This window comes from Narcine bancroftii, chromosome 5 (assembly GCF_036971445.1).
Source record: "Narcine bancroftii isolate sNarBan1 chromosome 5, sNarBan1.hap1, whole genome shotgun sequence".
NCBI classification, from domain to species: Eukaryota; Metazoa; Chordata; class Chondrichthyes; order Torpediniformes; family Narcinidae; genus Narcine; species Narcine bancroftii.
Window position 1 is genome coordinate 205,607,590 of NC_091473.1, and position 21,973 is coordinate 205,629,562.

At 40.8% G+C, this 21,973-nt stretch overlaps 1 long non-coding RNA gene across 1 annotated transcript in view; it reads right to left on the reverse strand.

Annotated features, from left to right (window-relative positions):
* Window positions 1-2,460, reverse strand: part of LOC138762895 (uncharacterized) — a 61,838-nt gene extending 59,378 nt beyond the window's left edge. Inside the window, exon 1 of the long non-coding RNA XR_011357227.1 lies at window positions 2,388-2,460. This is a non-coding gene — a long non-coding RNA (uncharacterized lncRNA). The remainder of the gene's footprint in view (window positions 1-2,387) is intronic.
* Between the last annotated feature and the right edge of the window lie 19,513 nt (window positions 2,461-21,973).

Consider the following 21,973-nt stretch of genomic DNA (forward strand, 5'->3'; position numbering starts at 1 on the left):
CAAGAAATGCTTACTGATAGGCCGAAATGGATGGCCTCGTATAAAGGGCCAAGTTTGGAACTGCTGGACATGTAACTCAAACAGTACATGCAACAGCTAATTATGATACATAAGTCTATCCATACACAGGAAAAACAAAAGGTGCTGAGACTGACCAGGAGGAAGTACCTATTATTATGGAGGTCAGGTTTATGTACGGGATTTCCGCAGGAAGTTGAATGAGCCGAGAAGGGAAGGGCCATTCACGGTAATCAAGGCATCACCTACTGCTGGCCAAGTACTTGGTGGAGCTACATGGTGCCATCTCAATCACGAGTGCAACCTGACACTGAGCCTGAATTAAGTGAGACAGAAGAAGGGACGACAGAGGAAGAACAGGAGGATCTGACAAGTGATACCTCCCTGCAAGGGTTCGATTAAAGTCGTAACTGAGGTTTCAGAGCCATCGATGAACCTGTCAAAGTCAGTCCTTCTCATGCTAGTTGGGGCAAATGTCGTTTGGGGACAACCAATGACACACCCCACAATGAAAACATACCTCCCCACACATGTGCAGATTTGGAAACCATCAATTTGGCAGACATGGCCTGGTATTATGCCACAGAAATCGAAAGAAATAATCCGGGAGGCAAGGAGCATCGTCTCTTACTCATTGCCATGGTCGCACGCACGTATCAACCATTGATTTAAGTGGGCAAACTTTACCACAAAGACAATGTCTCGACAGAACTGTTATTACTTTTCAAATATAACACCAGTACAATATATAGTACCCATGCCATATAATGTCTCAGCATGTACTGCATGCCACCTTAAAAGATTGGCACAATGTGGGGGTGTGATAGTACAGATCTCTCACCAATGTATATAATGTATATAGTTACTCTATCGAGACTGTGCTTACAGCAATTGGCTGAGAGCTAAGCCACACCTATTGTCTGGGCCTTAAAGCATTTTGTCCCTAGCCAGGTCGGATCATTCCGGACTGGTCGGCCACCTGTGAAGAGCTCCTGTCTTTTGCTAATAAAAGCCTTGGTTTAGATCGTCTTTGATTCTTTCAACGAGCTTTACAATTTTTTTTAGCAAAAATTATTTATTTTGAAAGGGATGGAGCATTTAACTCGGCCAGAAAAACTTGATATCGACCCACAGTCTGCTACAGCCTTCAAAACCTTTAACGTCTGGCTGCCGAACTTTGAAAACTTCCTGAGATTCATAGAGGTGGAGGAGGATAACCAGCGTCTAACAGCATTGCTGTCTATGGTGTCCTTGAGAGTCTACAAGAACATCCAGGATGAGACCACTTACACCGCAGCAATAAAGGTACTGAAAGAACTGTATAATCAACCAGTGAACAGAGTTCATGCCCGGCTCGTGCTTTCTTCGAGTAAGCAACAGCCCGGCGAGTTCAGCAGGGCATATTTACAAGTATTAAAAGTGTTGGGCAAGGACTGTAACTGTGTGGATAAAACTGCTGCCGAGATCGCAAACGATCTCGTCCGGGATGCCTAGGTGGCCGGGCTCCGATCGAATGAAGTGAGGCTGTGCTTGCTCGAGCAAGGGGTAGAAAAACTAGAGGACGTGGCCCGGATTGCAATCACAATGGAGGATGCAGCCTTAAAGTCCACCGAGCTCTTTAGGGACTGGACCTCTCGTTCTGATGAGTAGAGTGCCCTTCTACCCTACCACCCCCCGATATACTGACGGCCTGTCGGCTGCTGCTATTCTGCCCCGTGCGAACCCAAAATGTAATTTCTGCGGCAGGGACAAGCACAGCAGGTCCCAGTGCCCAGCAAGAAAAGCCAGGTTCCAGAAGAGCCTTAAAAAGGGCCACTTTGCTGCAGTCTTTAGGTCTAAAATGGCCGCCAGCAAACACAGTGGCTCGTGTGAAGCCCAATCGCCACTATCCCATTCAAACTCTTCTTCCCCAGAGCTCTCGTCCAATGAGAGCGAGGGCACCCCTGCACGGCAACGCCTGACGTCACGGAGACGCCGAACCCAGAAGGGGCAGCCCACCCTGGCAACCATGGTGTTGGCCCGCCTCTCGCCCCCGTGCGGAACACTCGACCCGGCCTCGGTCCCGACTGTGGCTACCGCTGCTGCTGCCGCCGCCACAGACACGCCCGGGGCCGACGCTACCGCTGCTGCTACCGCTGCTGCTGCCGCCGCCACAGACACCCCCGGGGTCGACGCTACCGGTGCTGCTACCGCCGCCACAGACACCCCGGGGCCGACGCTACCGCTGCTCCTGCCGCCGCCACAGCCACCCCTGCGGCCAACCAGGTACTCACCCTAGCGTCCATCGCTGACGACCGCCGGAGTCCGAGCGCCGCGACCGACGACCTACCCACCGCCAACCGCAAGCAACTACAAACCCCACTACTTACCTTTCATCCGCCGACGCAGTCACAACATCACTTCAGGGTGTTCCTCCAACCTGCTCCTCCAGCGTTGACTACGTCATCCCGTTGAGTCACGTCATTCCGTTGTGTGACGTCATCCCGTTGAGTGACGTCATCACGCGAAACTCCCCTGTCAACTGCTTCAATAACACTAAACCAACAATGCTCTCATCCCCTCACCAGATCAATGGAACTGATTAAAGTGCATGGACACTACACCAATTGATTATTTGTCTCTGGGTCAACTGACAGCTTTATCCAGCCAGATCTGGCGCTCCGTTGGGGACTTGACATTATCCCCACTACCCAGAGTATCTCATTAGCAATGAGGTCGCACTCGACTGGGATAAAGGGGTATTGCATCGCCATGCTAGAAGTACAGGGGGTAATGGTCACCCACTTCAAATTATTCGTCCTTCCCCAATTATCCTATTTGCATAATTTTTCTCCATGATATGTGATTTAACGGAAGGCATTGCAACAATCTCATGCTGCAGGATTAACCCCGTTCAGGAATACAGATCGCCGTTATCCCCTTGTCAATTTAAGTGGCTCATGCCATACTGACACATTTGTGCAGTTTCTGTAACGAAGTGCAAAAAATGCAATTAATTAGCCTGCGAATTGAGGACAAGGAGAGAAGTGCACCTCTTAAAGTGAGATATTGTTTCCGACTCTGCCAAGTATCTCCTTGGAATGAGATCCGCTGTGTTGCAGAGAAGCAGAAGTTCCAAACAAAAAACAACCAGTGCAGTTTCAGCGAACGCTCACAAGAGGGCGGAGGCCACATAGTAAAGGAAAATTATCCGAAACTAAAATATTCTCGAAGGTTTCAACAAATGCTCTGTCAACATTCCTGAATTTGAAGTAAAATGACCACAATGCTCCCAATGTTATCCATGCTCTTTCTTCTGTAAATCACACACTCCGACCCTGTCAATATTAGTACCTTTTAAACTAGTCATCTACAAGAATATATATTTTCCACCTTGATATCGAGGTAAATGTTTATAAATTTTGTACTGAGTTGTAGAAACTCTTGATATGATTAGAATTTTTTATTTGATATTCCGCATCGAGGAATTTTAGCGATTCACCAGAAACCGCAAGTTTCAGCAATTATTTTGATTTTTGCTGTTTTCAGTTCCCGATGTAGTGTGAGCACCGTGCCTAAGCTAGTGGAATTTAAATTTTAATGAAACTCAAAAGATAGCTGTTATTCCAGACTTTGGTATTTCATTCTGAGAAATGCAAATTTTGGAAATATGAGCTCTATTTTCCTGCGCGGTTAAATAAAGTTCATTCTTGTTCCTTGCATGTGAAGTGATTGCTCGTGTATGTGCCTCCAGTGATTGTACCGTATCCCATCGCAGACCCCAAAGTGCATGGGCCTCTGTGCGATAATGTAAACATTAAATTGCCTTAAGTACTATCTGATTCTCTGAAAGGATTGACGTGGTGCAGAACATTGAAAAGTTCGTTTGGAGCAAATTGGTATATTTATTTAAAAATGTATTGTTCAATGTGGATCTCTGAGAAAGGTCACACTGAGCCAACGTCTATTACATAAATTCATACACTTAAATACACAGAATAGTGTCTCAGCAACAGGAGCCAGACGACTTGAGCAATTTTGGCGTTTAGCGTCAGAGTTCCCTCCTGTTTCTCCAACGTCTTTCCAACAAGAGTATTCTCGGCAGTTCATGGGAAATGTTTTTCCATTAAGAGCGCTGGAGATTGAAGCACTAAATTTATTGTGAAGGAGATCTTAGAGACTGAGAAATAGTGAGAAACAGGGAGAGTCTGAAAGAAAGAAAGAAAGAAAGAGAGAGAGAAAGAGAGAGAGAGAGAGAGAAGGAATCTGAAACAGATGCATTTATGGACAAGGACAGAGGGAGAATACATGTTTTAGAATTACTCCTGGACAATTATTATAACAGCGATCGAGAGTTGCAAAATGAGGTTTCGTTCGAGAAATCGTGGGATAACGAGAGAAGTAGACAGATATCGAGGAAGAACAGTGGGTGAGAGCTTGCGTGGATGAGACCGAGACATATAAACAGACGGACAGACGGAGGCGGAAAAACATTAACACATAAATAAAGAAGACATAGTGAGTGGTAGAACATTGAAATATTCCCTGTGCCAACTTGCTCACACGGATAAAAATGGTCCCACTTACTGTAATCCCACCTGTCTGTATTTCGCCGACATCTTTCTAATCATGCCGATTTATCCATCGATACGTCTTCAATATTCCAATAACCACCTATTTCCTTTCCCTTTTCCACACATCCACCAGACTTTGTTACCCATTAAGTATATGTTAATTCTCTTTTCCTCTACTCTGAGCAAAATACTGCGTTCTCCTGACGAATTCTTCTCATTACTATGTGTAACTACTATCCACTATCTCGGTCTTAACCAGGCGAGAACTTTCAAATATAACACCTAACATTGCTGAAATACATTCCAAACACCATTCAGCGACCCAACCACTCTAGATCTTACTGAAAAGTTTGGCAGATGTCTTCACAATGTAAAATACCAGACACATCAGCGTCACTCGGAAATTTCATAATCCTGCAACGTCCAATTTTATACAAATCAATGCTACAGATGACAAACAGCAATGGACACATCACGGGAGTCAATGTACGAATTACGTCACTCGAGAGGAATGAGGCAATCACATACTGCAGGAAAACACTTTGCAGAACGAGAAAATTGCCTGTTTTCTGAATTTCCTCTGGCTAAACAAATAAAATATATTCGCGTCTACCATATTTGGTCGGGAGGTAAATACCGTTACAAGCCTTTTGTCTAACAGATAATTTCAATGCTTCCCGTTGAGTTTTTCCTTAAATGATTCCCGCGGGAAACATCGTTTCATTCACTGCAGGACCATATAAAATGTCTGCGCTGACGCTGAAATGAAAATGAGCCGGAACAATGAAATACAGCTAACCGGCAGCATTCAGTGACGACATTGTCATTACATCCAGTGAGCGGAGGAATATTCGAAATATATAATCTGAAGATGTTCAGGACTAGATCGGGAGAGCGATCTCAACATTCTCCAGAATGGTTTTCTGCCGTTTGTCATAAGAACATTTGGCTGGATCCTTCAATTATCTCCGTGAATCTTGTCCTTGAGGCCGGAGTGTTAACAACAGGAGAGGTGATGGACATTGCCCCTCAGCGTACGGACAGCAGAAACAATCAGGACAAGTTTCCCTAACCATCCACATCAGCGGAAGGCTATTACAAAATATGCACTGGTCTTGTCTGTAAGCCCAACCCAAAATACCAGGACTAAACTGGGTTGAATGTAAAGAGTTTAAATGTATATATTATTGCACTAGTAGAAGGTATATATATTCACTGTTACATGTCAGGGACATAGGCAGCTGCTGTCATCAGTTTCTCTGCACCCACTTTCACCAGTACGCAATAACAAACCGTCGCCTAAGTCCCCTGCCACAAAACACGAAAATTGAGACCATGAAACTCACACTGAGGCGGAATATCAACGGACCTTTATAAAGATCAATATCTGGCCTCTCTAGCGAGCTCTCACAAAGTGAACATTTAATCCGATAAACGGAAGTAATCATATGAAGATAGACTTACTATTTATGACCAAACGTTCTTTGTTTCAAGGACATAAGTCTTAATCCCTTCAATTTTCGCCACAAGCGATACATTCACACCAATTCCACACCGAGCACAACATGATCAACGCATTTCCTCTGCTTTGCAATCAGGATGAGCACCGAATTGCATCGCCCTGCATGTCCTGTTTGTTTTGCGATCAGGAAAAAAATCTCCTTGATTTTTCTAATCAAGTTGTCTTGTTGATAAACTAATCACAATGTAACAAATATTTTGGGGTGCAACATTGTTTGTGCCTGCTGTAAATTGTTGAGAAAATGTCTTGCATACATTGGAAGAGAATTACAAACATTTCACACACGCGGATCATAGAGAGCAAGTGGGGGTTGGGGTGTGGGGAGGGAGAGAGTGTGAGAGAGAGAGAGAGAGAGAGAGAGAGAGAGAGAGAGAGAGAGAGATGTATGATCTGGGATTGAGCACGCGGGAACGTGAATCGTATATCAGAAATTTGCTCATTTGTAAGTGGAAGCAAATCAGAAACAGATCCACTCATATCCTCGAGTCAAGCAAAGAACCTGCGCCTGATGAGTGTCGCATTAGAAATACCAAATCCACAGCAGACACACAGTGAAACCTATTCGCTCTTCCCCATTTGTTTCGAAATCGCTCAATCCTCTCTGGTTGACGCTGAAAATGTCATCTGTGTTTCCCGGTGGGACCCTTTTTCAATGGATCTTCCGTGCACTATGCCTACAGTTCAATTCCCAGCTGATCTCAATTATCGTGTTTTGTGGCAGGGGACTTTGGCGACGGTTTGTTATTGCGTACTGGTGATAGTGGGTGCACAGATCTGATGATAGCGGCTGCCTACGTCCTTGATATGTCACAGTGAATATGTATGCCTTGTACTAGTGCAATAATATATACATTCAACCTATTTTATTCCTGGTATTTTAGGTTGGGCTTACAGACAAGACCAGCGTATATTTTGTAATAGCCTTCCGCTGATGTGGATGGTTAGGGCAACGTCCTGATTGTTTCTGCTGTCCGTAGGCTGAGGGGCAATGTCCATCACCACTCCTGTTGTTAGGTGGTGGGGTGGGGGTGGTGGAGGTCGGGGGGGGGGGCTCTTGTCTATCCAGGGCTCATGTTCCAACTCCAAACGTGACGATTTGTCTTGGTTGTTTTGAGATGGAGTGACTCGCCTACTGGGTGGATACTTCGTCTGTTCTTCCTGTATATTCGCCTCCGAACAAACCAGGTATATCCTGGGTTTCTTCTAGTTTATTTCCGCTATACCCGGGTGGTTGTAACCTTGTGAACGATTTGCCCTTTTGTCAATGACACGAGCGGCCACCTAGTTTAATAGTAACCTTTATTTGTGCTCCCCTTCTGTTTATCAGCTGGACCTTGATGTCTTGCGGGTCCTTTGTTGGGATCCCAGAAGTCTCCTTGACACTGGTAGAGTAGTCCTGGTCTGCCTGGACATTAACTAGTGCGCTGGCGAGCCCAGGGTGGTGGCGCCGGTATGTTACTTAAGTTTAGTAGGGTGAGGAAAATGTCTGCCTTCTCTCTGTGGAAATTTTCCATTAGCTGCTTGGCACTGCTCACAGCACTTCGAGCCAGCCAATCTGATTGTATGTACTCTAGGCTGCTGGTGATGATGTTGAAGACTCATTCCCTCGCCAAACTGCGGAACCTCTATCATGTGAACTGTCCACCATTGTCCGAGAGAAGTGTGTAAGCTGCACCGTGTACCAAAAAAAATCCATTTTGATTTGACGATGACAACCACAGAGATTGCGATCTGGAGCAGGTCTATATCAAACCAGCATTAGTATGAGTCTATTAGTATTAGGTACTGTTGCCTCCGCCATTCAAAGATGTCGGTATCATCGGTCGCCCAGGGAAGTTGGGGAACCGGGTGTAACTGCAATGGCTCTTCCTGCTGATATGGCTTGGTACCGTTGAACACCGAGCAGGACTATATCTCTTCATCTATATTGTCTGCCATACCTGGCCAGAAGTAAATGTCGCTTATCCTGCATTTCATTTCTTCTTCGCCAGGTTGCCCGCTGTGCAGGATCTCCACATTCTGCAGTGTTCTGGGGATGCCTACCCTATGTCCCTTCAGGATTACCCCTTCATCAATAAGCGGTTAATTGATGTAAGGATTGAAAGGTTACACAGCTGGTGGCCGGCTGCGATGCTTGGCCGGCCAGCTGCCCTTAATGAAGATGCCCATTGTAGTAAGGGTTCCATTTTCTGCCGTGTGCTTTCTTAGTTCATCCAGCCGGGCTGAGGAAAGATGGGTTTGGTCATCACATGGCAACTGTCCTCTTCCACGACCAGATGGACCATTCATTTTCAAAGTGCCCGTGATAAAGGATCGGTTAATTGCATTTATTGCAGCATTTGTGTATTAGGGTAATAGGGTATTTCTTGAGCCTGTGAATCGTATCCTGGTGTCTCTCCGGCACTGTGTGAATTAGCTTGATTATTGTGGTCATCAGAGGTAAGTGGTTGGTTTCTGTGGTGACTGGCCTGCCAGTCACATAATACTTCATTTTCGAGCAGGCGAAAACTATCGCCAGTAGCTCTTTGTAAAGTGAGCATATCTCGTTTCCATGTCTGTAAGTGGCCGAGAAGAGTACTACTGGTTTTCCGTCCTGCATTCCGCCTTCCCTAGGCAGTACTGTGAGGCAACGCAGGTCAGCATCACCAGTCTACGTATGCCATGTTAGGATAGGGCTGTTGGGAACCACATGTGTTTCTTTAAGGCATCGAAGGCATTTTGTTGTTGTCGTGCCAGGTCCATTCAACGTCTGTATAGGTCAACTGTTAAAGCGGGGCTGTAAGTTCACTGAAGTTGGACATGAACTTTCCCAAGTCGTCATCATGCCCAGGAACAGTTGCACTGCATTCATGTTCGTTGGCACCGTAATGTCACTGAAAGCTCTTGTTTTGGGAGGGTCCGCCTTCAGGTCATTGCTGGTGAACATGTTGCCCAGGTAGTTGTGTTGATTTCTACATATTGTGTATGAACAGAGGGACCTTGTAGTCCAAATACACTCCCAGGGTCATTGCACAGGTTTATAGGATAGTTAGGAATGCCAATGGGATGTTTCTCTTCATTAATATGGGTCTAAGGTCAGGATTCCAGATGTCAAACTTGGAGTATTATGTCCAGTTCTGATAACTTCTTTGTAGGAAGGATGTGGAATCTATGGAGGAGATGGAGAGGAGATTTATCAGCATGTTGCCTGGATTGGCAAATAAGTGTTATGACACAGAGTCTCGACGTGTAATCTCGACCTCTCTGGCCAGACTTTTAAGTACCCTTTTTTAACCCTTTGTTTTCAAGTTTAAACTTTTAAAATTTTAGTTTAAAGTATTGAGGAACTATTATGGCCATTAATGGTAAAAGGATTAAACCTCAAGTGCAGAAAAAGTTACATTTTCGAAGTGGTGAAGATTTGTGGCCTAAACGACTTGTTACAGCTTCAGGTTTAATTTCTTCAGTGCATAAACCACAAAGACTGTCTATGGCAGCTAAAATAAATGTCTCCTACTCACTCAGTGAAGGATTGCGCTGGAATTACCCGTTCTCTGGAGGAAGGTGCATGTTCCCAAGCAGTGGATCCAGATTCTGAAAGCCTTTCGATTTTAACGGAGGGAGCATGCAGGAAGACGACTCCATTGTTTGAAATGCATCAGGATGCATTTCAACCTGATGATATGGATTTCCCCCGTGATTTTGCGAAACAAAAAAACAACAAGCTGAGGGAGAAGACCAGCGGCGATCCCCTGGGGAAGTCAGGGTGCCGTCGCTGGGAGTCCAGACCCGCAGTCACTTTTAAAATGCCTTTCGTTGAGTTGCAGCAGGAGCTGCAGTTACCTGATTCTGCCACTACGTCAGAGAAAGCAGGGCTGACCTTTTCTGAGTTTCAATGTATGCAGTTAAATGCTGTCATTCAACCTTTAATGAATGAGATGGCTCAAATGAATGTTAGTATAATTTCAAAATTATACTCATGAAGATTAAAAAATCTTGAAGATTAAAAAAAAATTCAGTCTGCTTTTTTGGAATGTAAACAGCAAGTGATTTCTAACACTGAAAAAGTGTTGAAGGTTGAAAAATCATTCATAGAATTGGGAGAACGTGAAGGAGTTAGAGAGGAAAATAGACTACTTGGAGAATCAAAGTAGAAGGAATAATGTGAAAATCTTTGGTTTGCCAGAAGGTATAGAAGGACAAGATCCTATTCGTTTTTTTAAACACTGGATCCCACAAATATTAGGGCAAGAATTTTTTTCTGGAGGCTTGGTATTGGAAAGAGCTCATAGAGCTTGAAGAAGAACACCTTTACCTGGTCAACCACCGAGACCGATAATAATTCGATGTTTGAATTATCTGGACAGAGAAGCAATACTTCGACTACCAGTGCAAAATGCGAGGCAACGACAAACTCAGTTATTGATTCAGAATAGTAGAGTTTATTTTATCCTGACTTGAGTGAGGAGGTCATTCAACGCCGACGTCGATTTAACCGAGTTAAAGAAGCTTTGTGGCATAAAGGTTATAAGTCTACTTTTCACTATCCGGCAGTGTAGAAGGTGCTTTATGGAGATCATCAATTTCGGTTTTTGAGAATGATCGTGAAGCAATCGTTTTTGCTGATTCATTGGCTGATATAAGAAGACAATGACGTAGTCCACCATTGTCTCCTAAAGAAAAATCTGGTTGTTCTGGAAACGGAAGAAATGGCAGATAGGGGAAAAACGGGAATGGAAAGAGTCCAACTTTTTCTGAAATTGGATCTCCAAGATTGGAATCTCTTGGATGAATAGAAGAATTTTCTTATTCTTATTCTACTTCTTTTTGGTTATTACGATATTTTGATGTTATTCATTGTTTGGCTGGGGAGGGAGAGATTTGCTGTAAGTTCTTTACTCGTCATCACCCACACCCAATTTTTGTTTAGGGATTACTATTTTTGGTAGTTATTTTTTTTTTGGGGGGGGGAGTTCCTAAATTAAAAAAAATTCATTCTAGTTAGCTTTTAATTTGTGATTTTTTTCCTCCTTCTGGAGGGTCTATATACGTTGATTTGTGTTTTAATATAAAGATATTATTGGTATTTAGTAACAATAGGAATATAAGTATTATGAGGCAAAATTAGCAGATCTGTTACTCTTCGCTTTGGAGCATTGAAGAATGAGAGGTGTCAATAGAGGTCTACAAGAATATGAGAACCATAGAACTATAGATAAGGTGGACAGCCACAACCCTTTCCCTAGGACAGGAATAGCAAGCACCAGAGGACATATGTTCATCGTGAACGGAGACAAGTTTAACGAAATCATCTGACGTTTTTTGAACACAGAGAGTTGTGGGTGCGTGGATATCCTTTCTCGGGTTCGTGGTGAAGTCGGAAACATTAGGTGCAATTAGGAGATTCTTAAACAGGCACATGGATGAAAGAAATATAGGTTATGAGGTGGTGGTGGTGTGGTGTTCGTAGCTTTTTAAATAATGAATACAGGCGTCAGTACAATATCGAGGTTCTAATTGCCTGTACTGTGCAGTACTATTCAATGTTCTATTGTCCACTCCCACTGGCGCGTTAGTATTTAGTTTTAAAGAATATATGGGGTGGCAAACATCGAGGGTCGGAGAGCCTGTATTATGCTGTCATGTTATATGTTCTGTTCTATAGTATTCTGCTGTCATGTTTTATGCCGTTTACGATTCAAATAATTTGCGTATCCCTTCAACTCTCTCAGTGACCCATGTGATTAATTCTGGAATATTTCTGTTTGTCACGAGACACATACTGGAGCGGTGGAGCAGCGGATCCTAATATAGACCATGGATAGTTCAATCGGGCTCTCACCAAAGGGGGCACTTGCTCCGTTAAACGTGTGTTCATATGAAGATCATTTTGATAGGAATGAGCATAAAAGTTGTAACTGTTTTTATATTCAAGTCCTTCAATATTCCCAACAAGCTAAATACCTGGACCTAATGAACACCACCTGCTTCCATTCTGACCACCAGAGTGATCATGGGGAGAAACACATAAGTTTGGAGGCACTGTAACTGTAGTAAATACACACTGCTTATTTTGAATATTCCTTGAATAAGGGCTCGCAAATATATCTTTTTATTTTATGAATGCTGAAAAGCTCGGCTGAGTTCCGAGATAATTTTAATGTACCTTCACCAGAAGGATCAACAATGTCCATCTGCCATCTATACTTGGAAGATGATTGAATGGCATCGTTCTACTGATCGAATTTCTTTCTCAATCAGGAGAAGAGATTCCACAATCCTCTCCTTTAAACGATAATCGATTCATAATGCATCAGATATTTGGGGTACAACGTATCTTTTGCTTTTTGTGAATTTCTGAGGAAGGGTAATGCAGAAATTGAGAGACAATGGCATACATCACACACCCACCCACCCACCCACCCACCATCCACCCACCCACCCACCCATCCACCCACCCACCCACCCACCCACACACACACACACACACACACACACATACACACACACACAAACACACACACACACACACACACACACACACACACACGCACACACACACGCACACACACACATATTCGTGCACAATTTCACAGCGAAAGAGAGAGAGGGAGAGAGAGAAAGCGACAGACAGAGAGAGAGAGAGAGAGAGAGAGAGAGAGCGAGAGAGAGAGAGAGAGAGGCAGAGAGAGAGAGAGAGAGAGTAAGCGAAACTGCCCATGCTTCTGTGTAATCCTCCTCCTTAGTGAGTCTTGAAGAAAGGAATCTGCCTCATATCTGTATTTTTTCCAAATTCATCGATCTGCTGCATGAACACTGTGAATGTATTTTGCTGTTTATTTTACATTTGGAAACAGCGAACATGTCTTTTCTCTTGTCCACTCCGTTCATACTCTTCATATTTCACAGTTAAAATTTGATTGAATGTTGGTTTCAGTCCCTGTTTCGACTCTCGTGCAGACTAATCACACTCAAAATGCTTTATTTCTGGAGTCTCTGGCGTTGATTCAATTCCACAATATTTGTCTGAGATAATGGTGGTAAACGGAGGAGCTGCACATCCGAACAGCTTACACCATGTTGTCCTGCATTATACGATGATTATGGACCACCCTGGAACATCCGCAGCACCAGAACATTCCCCAAACCGCCATTTTGACCCAAGTCTCCGTGCCTCCCAATTTACACCCCATTATCTGACACCCCTAGTACGAATTTTGAACAGTGGTAGAAATCCCGATCTCCCGGAGCAAACCCACATAGATATGTGGAGAATGTACAAACTGCCGACAGATTGCGCGGGACTCGAACCTCGCCCGGTCTTGATGGCTGTCGCTGTAAAGGCATTGCACTAACAGCAATGCAACAGTGACATGCTTCGCAGAAAACATTTGGTATGGTTCGCTCACTATTTCTGGAATTTGCTACCACCATCTCAACCGTGTACTACGACGCTATGTTTCCGCATTGCTGCAGATGCACCACAAAACACGTTGTGCTTCTGAACAATCACCAGTGGGAGCTGTATCCAGTTGGAAAAGAACAGAGAAAGGCGAATTAACAAGGCACTACAGATGCTATTCTACATAGAAAGGAAGGAGAGAAAGAGAAAGATAGGGAGAAAAAGAAAGATAAATAGATTGGTAGGTGGATAGATGGAGAAAGAGAGAGAGAGAAGGAAAAAGTGGAATGGTTGTGGATGGAAATGGTTTAGGGACTATGCCAAGTTGAAATCTGCGACAGGGATATCGGGCCAGATAAACCCATAAAAGAAAATGATCATGTCCGAGCAGGAGACGAATCAAGCTGGCAGGGGGATGACATGTAATTTGATCATGTCCGGTGAGTAGCAGGGAAACAGCCAATGACGTATCAGGTGAATGCCACAAAGTCAGATCTCCCTTTCGGGAGAAGAAATGCAGCCTTTCTAAAGATATCGACATTGGAAATATCATTTCCTCAGTAAATCCCCTGGCCTAATCTGTCATATTATTTCATGATCAGAAAATTTCTCTTCGTTGCTTATACTCAAATCACCAAAGTTGTTCCTAGTTCTAGACGGAATGTTCTCTTGCAATGAGTAAAAGGTTCCAATTTTTAATTTTTCTACCTTGATGGTAGTCGATTCCCAATATGACACATTTTCTAGCGACAGCATTGCTTGTTTGTTTTCTCAATTCCCGAGGGAGGGTGAGCATCGCGGTACTTCAGTCAGCTTTGGCATACTGGAATAAATCTTCGACCTGTTGAACACAGTCTAAAGTATCGCATCATTATGCATGTATCCACGGATTGCAGTATAACAAATATAGAAATAATGAAACTAGCAACAGCTGTTGAGGCACATTCCACTTTCGTATGTAGGTTTGATCCTTCTTCCCGTTGTCACATATGTTTCGACCAGTTCCCAAAGATGCCACAGATGTGAGGGGCTGTGTTGTTCAGCAAATGACACATTAGCAGAGGGAGATTGGGAAATATCGAGTCTGAAAGAGACTGAGGCATAGACATCGAGAATGAGAGAAGCGAGATGCAAAAAGTGGAACCGGAATATTGGGGAGAATTCAAATGGATAAATGAAGGAGGTACACGCATCTTGCATGTTACCTACCAATGGGAAGGATCACGATCACGTCATGTGTGATGGAAACGCCCCTTCGACTTGCCAAAACAAAATCGAGCTACTGATCTTCCTTCCTGTCACTTATTTGATCCGACACACAGCACATGGTTCAAGTTGTTGCTTTACCAGGTACCATGATCTCGATCTGGGCCACATTAATGATATTGTTTGAATTCACCGGTGAGTCTTTATTCAAATGACTATTGTGACGACCGTGACTTCCATATCAGGCAGGTCATCTACATTTTATGTTTTTTGTTCCAGACGTCTATGGCGATGCTTCAATGTTGCAGTTTCCGCGTGATCTGGTGGCCGAAGAAGGAGAAACTGTTAAACTAAATTGAAGTTATCTGGCATCATACAATGCTTACACCGCGATCTGGTACACTCAGAATCCCGGGAAAGCACCAAATTACCTACTGAAGATATCGACCTCGAACAATATAGATCGGTCCCATGGAATCTCATTGAGGTTTTCTGCTGACTATCAAAAAGAAACTCGGTCGATTCCTTTAACAATCACAGACGTTCGTGTGTCTGATTCAGCCCTGTATCTCTGTGCCATGATCCCCACACTGCGACAACAAAGCAGCAGATCCGAACAGAAACATACCATGGAAGTTCAAGCGCATCCAACAGAGGGAGCAGTCGCACCGGAATGCAGAGGAGGTCCAATTCAGAAATTAGTAAAGGCATGTTCTGTAAACATTTCCAATTCCAAATCAAAGATGTGAAGATACGACTAATATATTTGAAGTACTATTTCATGCTATCGACAAGAATAATTCTCTTCAGCAATTGTTCTATACGAACAATAGCTCTTAGTGCGCCTCAATGATCCTGTTTGATTCTTTCCTTCCTGGATGGTAATCTATTCACAATGTACCAGCTTCTTTTAGATAGTCTTTCTCTTGCTGCTGTTCAATAACTGAGCCAGTGTAATGGACACACCTTCTCACAACCACTGGTCTGCTAGGGAGTAAGTGAGATCACTTTTGGACATGCTGGGAGAGGTAGAGAAGATGCTCTTCCTCCCTTTTATTCTCCAGTTTCATTTTCACACTCGAATTTATGAGACGGGTTGGTTGGGTGTGGCGGCAGCGCGGAGCCTAATGGCGTAATGATGGTGGACTCATGACCCTCCTGGGGGATTCATGTATAAAATCCGAAATAAATGACTATTTAAAAATATATAAGTATATTATAACCTTCCAAAACGTACTGGTATACTTTTGGATATGGCAACTAGAGGAAGGAAAATGGCAAGAGTCAAAAGAAATTGTGAGTAAAGATACAAAGAAAATCGAAGAAAAACAACCATGCTTGAATGTGCAGCCAGAACCTCAGATTCCTAAGCCTCTGCGAGTGACACGCGTCTTCTTTCATCTGAAGGCAGCGACACCTGCTGAGACAAACAGGGAGGGAAGTTTGCACCCGGTCTCTCCAGAAACTTGCAGAAGTTTATCCCCGCGCATGCACGAAAGAGACGCTCGACAGTGCCTTTCCAATTTGTGTTCGAATTATGGAACTGCAATCTGACATAGAAGAGCTGCCAGGAACCCCTGTTGCTTTGACAGCTGGTAATCAATGGAAAAAGGAAGATCAAGAAGAATCGGATGAAGATGAATAAGATGATGAAGAGGAAGTGCTGAATGCTTCGGAATACGAAGCCCCAAATATGAGTCAATATCAAGTTATAAGGGCTTATGTTAGAAATGTCAGATCTGACACGAAGAACGTTAAATGTGAAATGTTTAAACATGCTTCACAATTTAATCAAGATAAAGGAACACTTCAAAGAGTTGAACTGAATGGGAATATTGTTAAAATGATATGGATATCTGCATGGCTAGAATTGACAGTGTCCGATTTTCTGATTCTCTTTGGGAAAAGCAGAGAAAAGAAATGATGGAAAATATGGATATGTTGGAAAATCAAAGTAGACGAAACAAACTTAAGTTTGTTGGTCTTAAAAAAGATTTTGAAGGAACTGAAAATCCTGTGGAACGTTTTTGAAAAGTGGAATCCCAGCATTAATGAAGAGTATTTTCCATTTAAAATTGAATTGGAAAGAACTCATAGAGCTTTACGGAGGAAGCCACAGATAAATCAATCATTTAGAGCTATATTAATTAAGTGTATGCGATACCAGGGTAATGAAAAGATCTTATTACTCGCAGTTCAAAAAACAAGACAAAATATACGTCCAATGGTTATTGATGGAAATAAAATTTAAATAAGCTGGTGGTGGATAGGATAAATGAATTTAATCCAGCGACAGCGATTTTTAGGAAGAAGGGATTTTAGTTTACTTTCAGACATCCAGCTACTTTAAAGATGTTTTTGGGTAATGAAAGATCCAAGTTTGTTTGTGGATGAGGAGGTAGCGCGAACTAGAATCACTTCCTACATTTAAAGAAGAGCAGCAGAAATTGTTGAGTTTTAAACGAGAAATACAAAGAGAAGTGATGAAAATACAAATCACCCTGAAGATGGCTGACCCGAAACAGATTGTGCTGTCAATAAGAGTTGCAATTGCCTCCGGAAACTCAGACTGAAAGAAATGTAATTGATGATGATCGTGAAGTAGTGGAAGATTTATTATTTCCAGATGTGTGCGTGTGTGTGTGTGTGTGTGTGTGTGTGTGTGTGTGTGTGTGTGTGTGTGTGTGTGTGTGTGTGTGTGTGTGTGTGTGTGTGTGTGTGTGTGTGTGTGTGTGTGTGTGTGTGTGTGTGTTATATCCCATTAAGGGGAGGGTTTGATGTTTTTCTTACTTCCTTGATGCGTTATCTTCCATATTGCACACTTTGAGTGGGATTTATTTTATATGTTTATATAATTTGTTGATTAATTATAAATTATTTTCTTTTGAAAATTCTTTATTTTTCTCCAACGATACGGAGACGAACAGGAACTGGTTAGAATTGATGAAGGAGAACGGGATTGGAAGAGATTTGAATCTAAGACAATGGATGAAAAGAATATACTAAATCCTCTTAGTTTTAATGTTAATGGCTGAATAATAAAATTTAAAGAAAATGAACATGAAATCGTATGAAAAATACGAAATAGATATTGGATTATTACGAGAAACCAATTTGATAGAGAAGTTGAAAATTAAAAAAAAAGAAGATATGGTCGACCAATTGGTAGCTTTTTCTTTTAATTCGAAGACAAGAGGAGTAGCAATATTTATTCAAAAACATTACTGATCAAAATTGTAGAAACTATAATGGATTCTGGAGGAAGAAATGTTTTGATAAATTGTCAAATTTATTTTGAAATGTGGGCACATATGAGCATTTTGCACCAAATGTCATTGATGAAGAATTTATAAGGCATACTATTTTTTTTAATTTTCGGCTCAATCTCAGGAAAAGGTTTTAAAATGAGGTGATATTTCATTGTTGACGTTGAATTATTGGATAAATCAGTTAAAACAATAAGGCGTGCTAAAGTGGGTAAGACTAATTTAAGTTTAATGAAGCAATTAAATGTAATTGAAACATGGAGAAAGATGAATCCTAAAGAGAAAGATTATTCTTATTATTCTCATAGACCTATTTATATTCGATAATAGTATTTTTATATTTTGGAACAGTTGCAAGAAAGAATTAATAATATTGAATATAAAACGAGAATATTATCTGATCTATTTCTACTTTTATTGACATTTTCAATTCTTGAGGGAAAGGTGTGCTGTATAGTTAATGGTTTAATATGGCATTATTAAAAAGTGTGTATTTTTGTTATTTTAGAAGAAAATAATTTCAATTATTTTTTTAGAAATTAATTCTAATTCAGTAAACAATAAATTTTATATTTGGCATGCATCCAAATCGTATTTACGAGGTCATATAATGTCATTCGAATAAAATTAAAAAAAGAATATATAAAATAATCAAATCAATAAAACAACATAGTGGTAAATTAGAAAAGAAATGTACAAAATAATCCTTCTGAATTAAAAAACATAAAAAACATATAATTAATAAATATGAAATCTCCAATATCATATTATTCATAAAAACAGAACTGGAAGTTTATTTCAAAGCACCAAACAGAGATATTAAGAATTAGGTTAAAGGGTTCATAAACGTTAAACATTGCAATTGAAAGCAGAACAGACATCTGGAATGATTAATACAGTTAAAAAATTCGGGACTTCTTACATGTAGACAACAAGAAATTCATTATGTATTTGAGGAGTTTGATTCTGAATTATATCACTCAGAATAATAGCATAATGAAACTAGGATTAATGCGTTTTTTAAATAAAAGTCAAGTTACCTAGTTTAAATAATTAAGAACAAAATTATTTGACTTTAGTATTGAGTTCATTACAAAATAATAAATCGTCAGGAGAAGATGGATCTCTTGTAGAGTTTTATAAGATATTTATGGATCTTTTAATGAGTTCATTTATGAAGGTGCTAAATCAACCAATATAGGTACATTCTCTACCAGTACTTTTCAACAGAAATAATTACAGTAGCATCAAAGAAAGATAGAGATTTAATGTGACCAATTTCATCATTAAATATTTTTATAAAATAATAGATAAAAAGTTGGGAAATAGATTGGTTAAGTATTTGTCGAAGTTAATACACATAGATCAAAATCGATTTGTTAAATATTAGAAAACTGCAGATACTTTGTTTGATTATTTTAATAACAAAGATTGATTTGCTTAATACATGTAGTTCAAATGATGGGAAATCTGAGTGTTGCAGTGCCTTTAAATGCTGAGAATGAATTTGATAAATTAGAATGAGATTTCCTCTTTAAATGTTTGGAGAAATGTTAATTAGGATCAATGTGTATAGATTAGGCTAAAATGATAAAAAAAAAGAAACCTAGTTCGAAGGCAGTGACTAATTGTCAGATTTGAACATCTTTTGATTTAACTAGATCAAGTAGGGATGGTTGCCCACTGTCACCAGCTTTATTCGTTTTAGCAATAGAATAATAGGCTGAATTAATAAGTCAGGATTCCAAGATTGTGGGTATTAAGATAGATCAGGAAGAACTTTAAAATAAATTTATTTGCAGATGATGTTTTGATTTATTGAACAGATCCTTTAAATTCTATACAACAACATAAATTCAGAATAAAATTAAAGAGGATTTGATAAGATGGAATATGTTACCTTTTACTTTAAAAGGTAGAGTAAATTGTGTTAAGATAAATGTTTGACCTCGGATACAATTTTTATTTCAATCAATTCCAAATGAAATTAATCAAAACAAATATAAGAAATTAAACATCTATTATAGAATGTTTTCATGGAAAAGAAAAATGGAAACAGTTTCTTTGTAAAATGTGATGTGAAAATATGATTTAGCAGGTTTACAGCTCCTCAATGTTATGAAATATTATATATCTGGCCAGTTGATATTTATTAATGTAATGTATGGTTTCAATAAAGTTCCAACATGGATGAATATAGAAATGAATTACATTGGGGAAATAAATCCAGAAGAATTCATTTATAAATGGAATACAAGATTGTTAATAGCGAATAGAGAAACATCCATACTGAAATATTAAATTAAGCTTTGGAATAAAGTTGATAAAGAGATTGGAGGTGAAGGGTTAATTTCAAGAAGAACACCGTAATTTAAAAATAATTTATTCCAATTTCTATGGGAAATCAATTTTTAAATATTTGGAAAAATTATGGCATTAAAAAAATTAAAGGTTGTTTTGAAGCTGGGATATTGATTACTTTTAGTAGAATGAAGAAACAATTTAAGGTATTTGAATATACTCGATTATGTTTTTATCAAATTAAAGATTTTTATGTGAAAGTGTTGGTCAAGGTTCAATATTACCAGCAGAAAGAAGGGTAGAATTGTTATTATTTCAAGTATGCATGATTCATTTTCCCTTACATCGATTCCTACACTTTGGTCTGCCCTACGTATCTAGTTTCAATGCACATGTGCTTCTTTAGCAAACTTTCGTTCAAGAATATTTGTGCTCCTCCAGTTCAGATTGAATATGTCCCGTTGGAAAAGGTCCCGCCTTCCCTGGAAAACAGCCCGATTATCAAATAATCAGAAACCCTCTCTTCTGTAGCTTACCTTCTGTACTTTTCTTAAATGCACATGCACGTGGCATTGGTAGCTACCCTGAGATTGCTATCCTGTAGGTCCTGCCCTTTAACATATCTCCTAATGAGCTAACACACCTTCCAGACCCTCCTCACCCTTCCTGTTCCCACGTGGACCATGACATCCCTCCCTCCTGAGTATCAGTAGAATGCGATCCGATGCAGGCCAATGTGCGGAGAGCCTCGTGACTAGCATATATACCAATGTGAATATACTCTGTACATTTATTCCTCTGTATTAGAATACATCTCAGATTCGGTTTCTTGACTGTACTTCCGGATTACGTGTCACCTCCCAAATATACACCTCATATTCTGAATTAAACTTCATCTACTTTTTAACTGCCCACCAGCAGATGAAATCTTTTGCAAAGGTCCTCACAATCTAAAATTACAGACACTTCAGTTTCATCCAGAAATTTGATAATACCGCCACGTACAGTTTCAATTTAATGATTGACGTAGATGATAAACAAAAATGGGCCGTGCACAATAGCAAATGTACAAATTACGTCACCTGTGAGCTATTAGCTAATTACATACTGGAGAAACACCATTTCGCAGAAAGAGAAAATTGCTCAGACATATCAGGGACTGGAACATATTACAAAGAATCACGTCTCTCCCATTGGGTCTGGTGGTAAACATCGTGCTGAGACTGTGATCCTTACTAATAATGTCAAGGCTCCACATTGGTTTTCTCCAAAAATGCCTCCTGTGGTAACTTTAGTTTTCATTCACTTCTGGATATGGAAATATCTGCAATTTGTTGCACAAGCATATGGAGATAACTCGTTGTCGCAAAATCATTTAAGCTGATGCTAGAAGAATAATGAAATGTAAGAATTAACTACAGTTACCCATCAGTATTTAATGACAACACTGTTATATGGTACATTTGGTGAACTGAAGAATAGTCAAAATATCTTCTTCATGTATTGAGTAATGGATTGGAAGCGTGATCACGATTCTCTAGTCCTGAGTTCAGCTGATTATCATAAGAGTTTCAGTTTATTCCTTAAGCCATCTCTGTGATCATTGTATTTGATGCTGAAGTGTTTGTGTGTGTGCCATGACGCAGGGATGCAGCGGATCCAAACATAGACCAATACCCGGTAGTTCAAGCGAGCAGCCACCAAAAATGACACTTCCTGGGCTAAA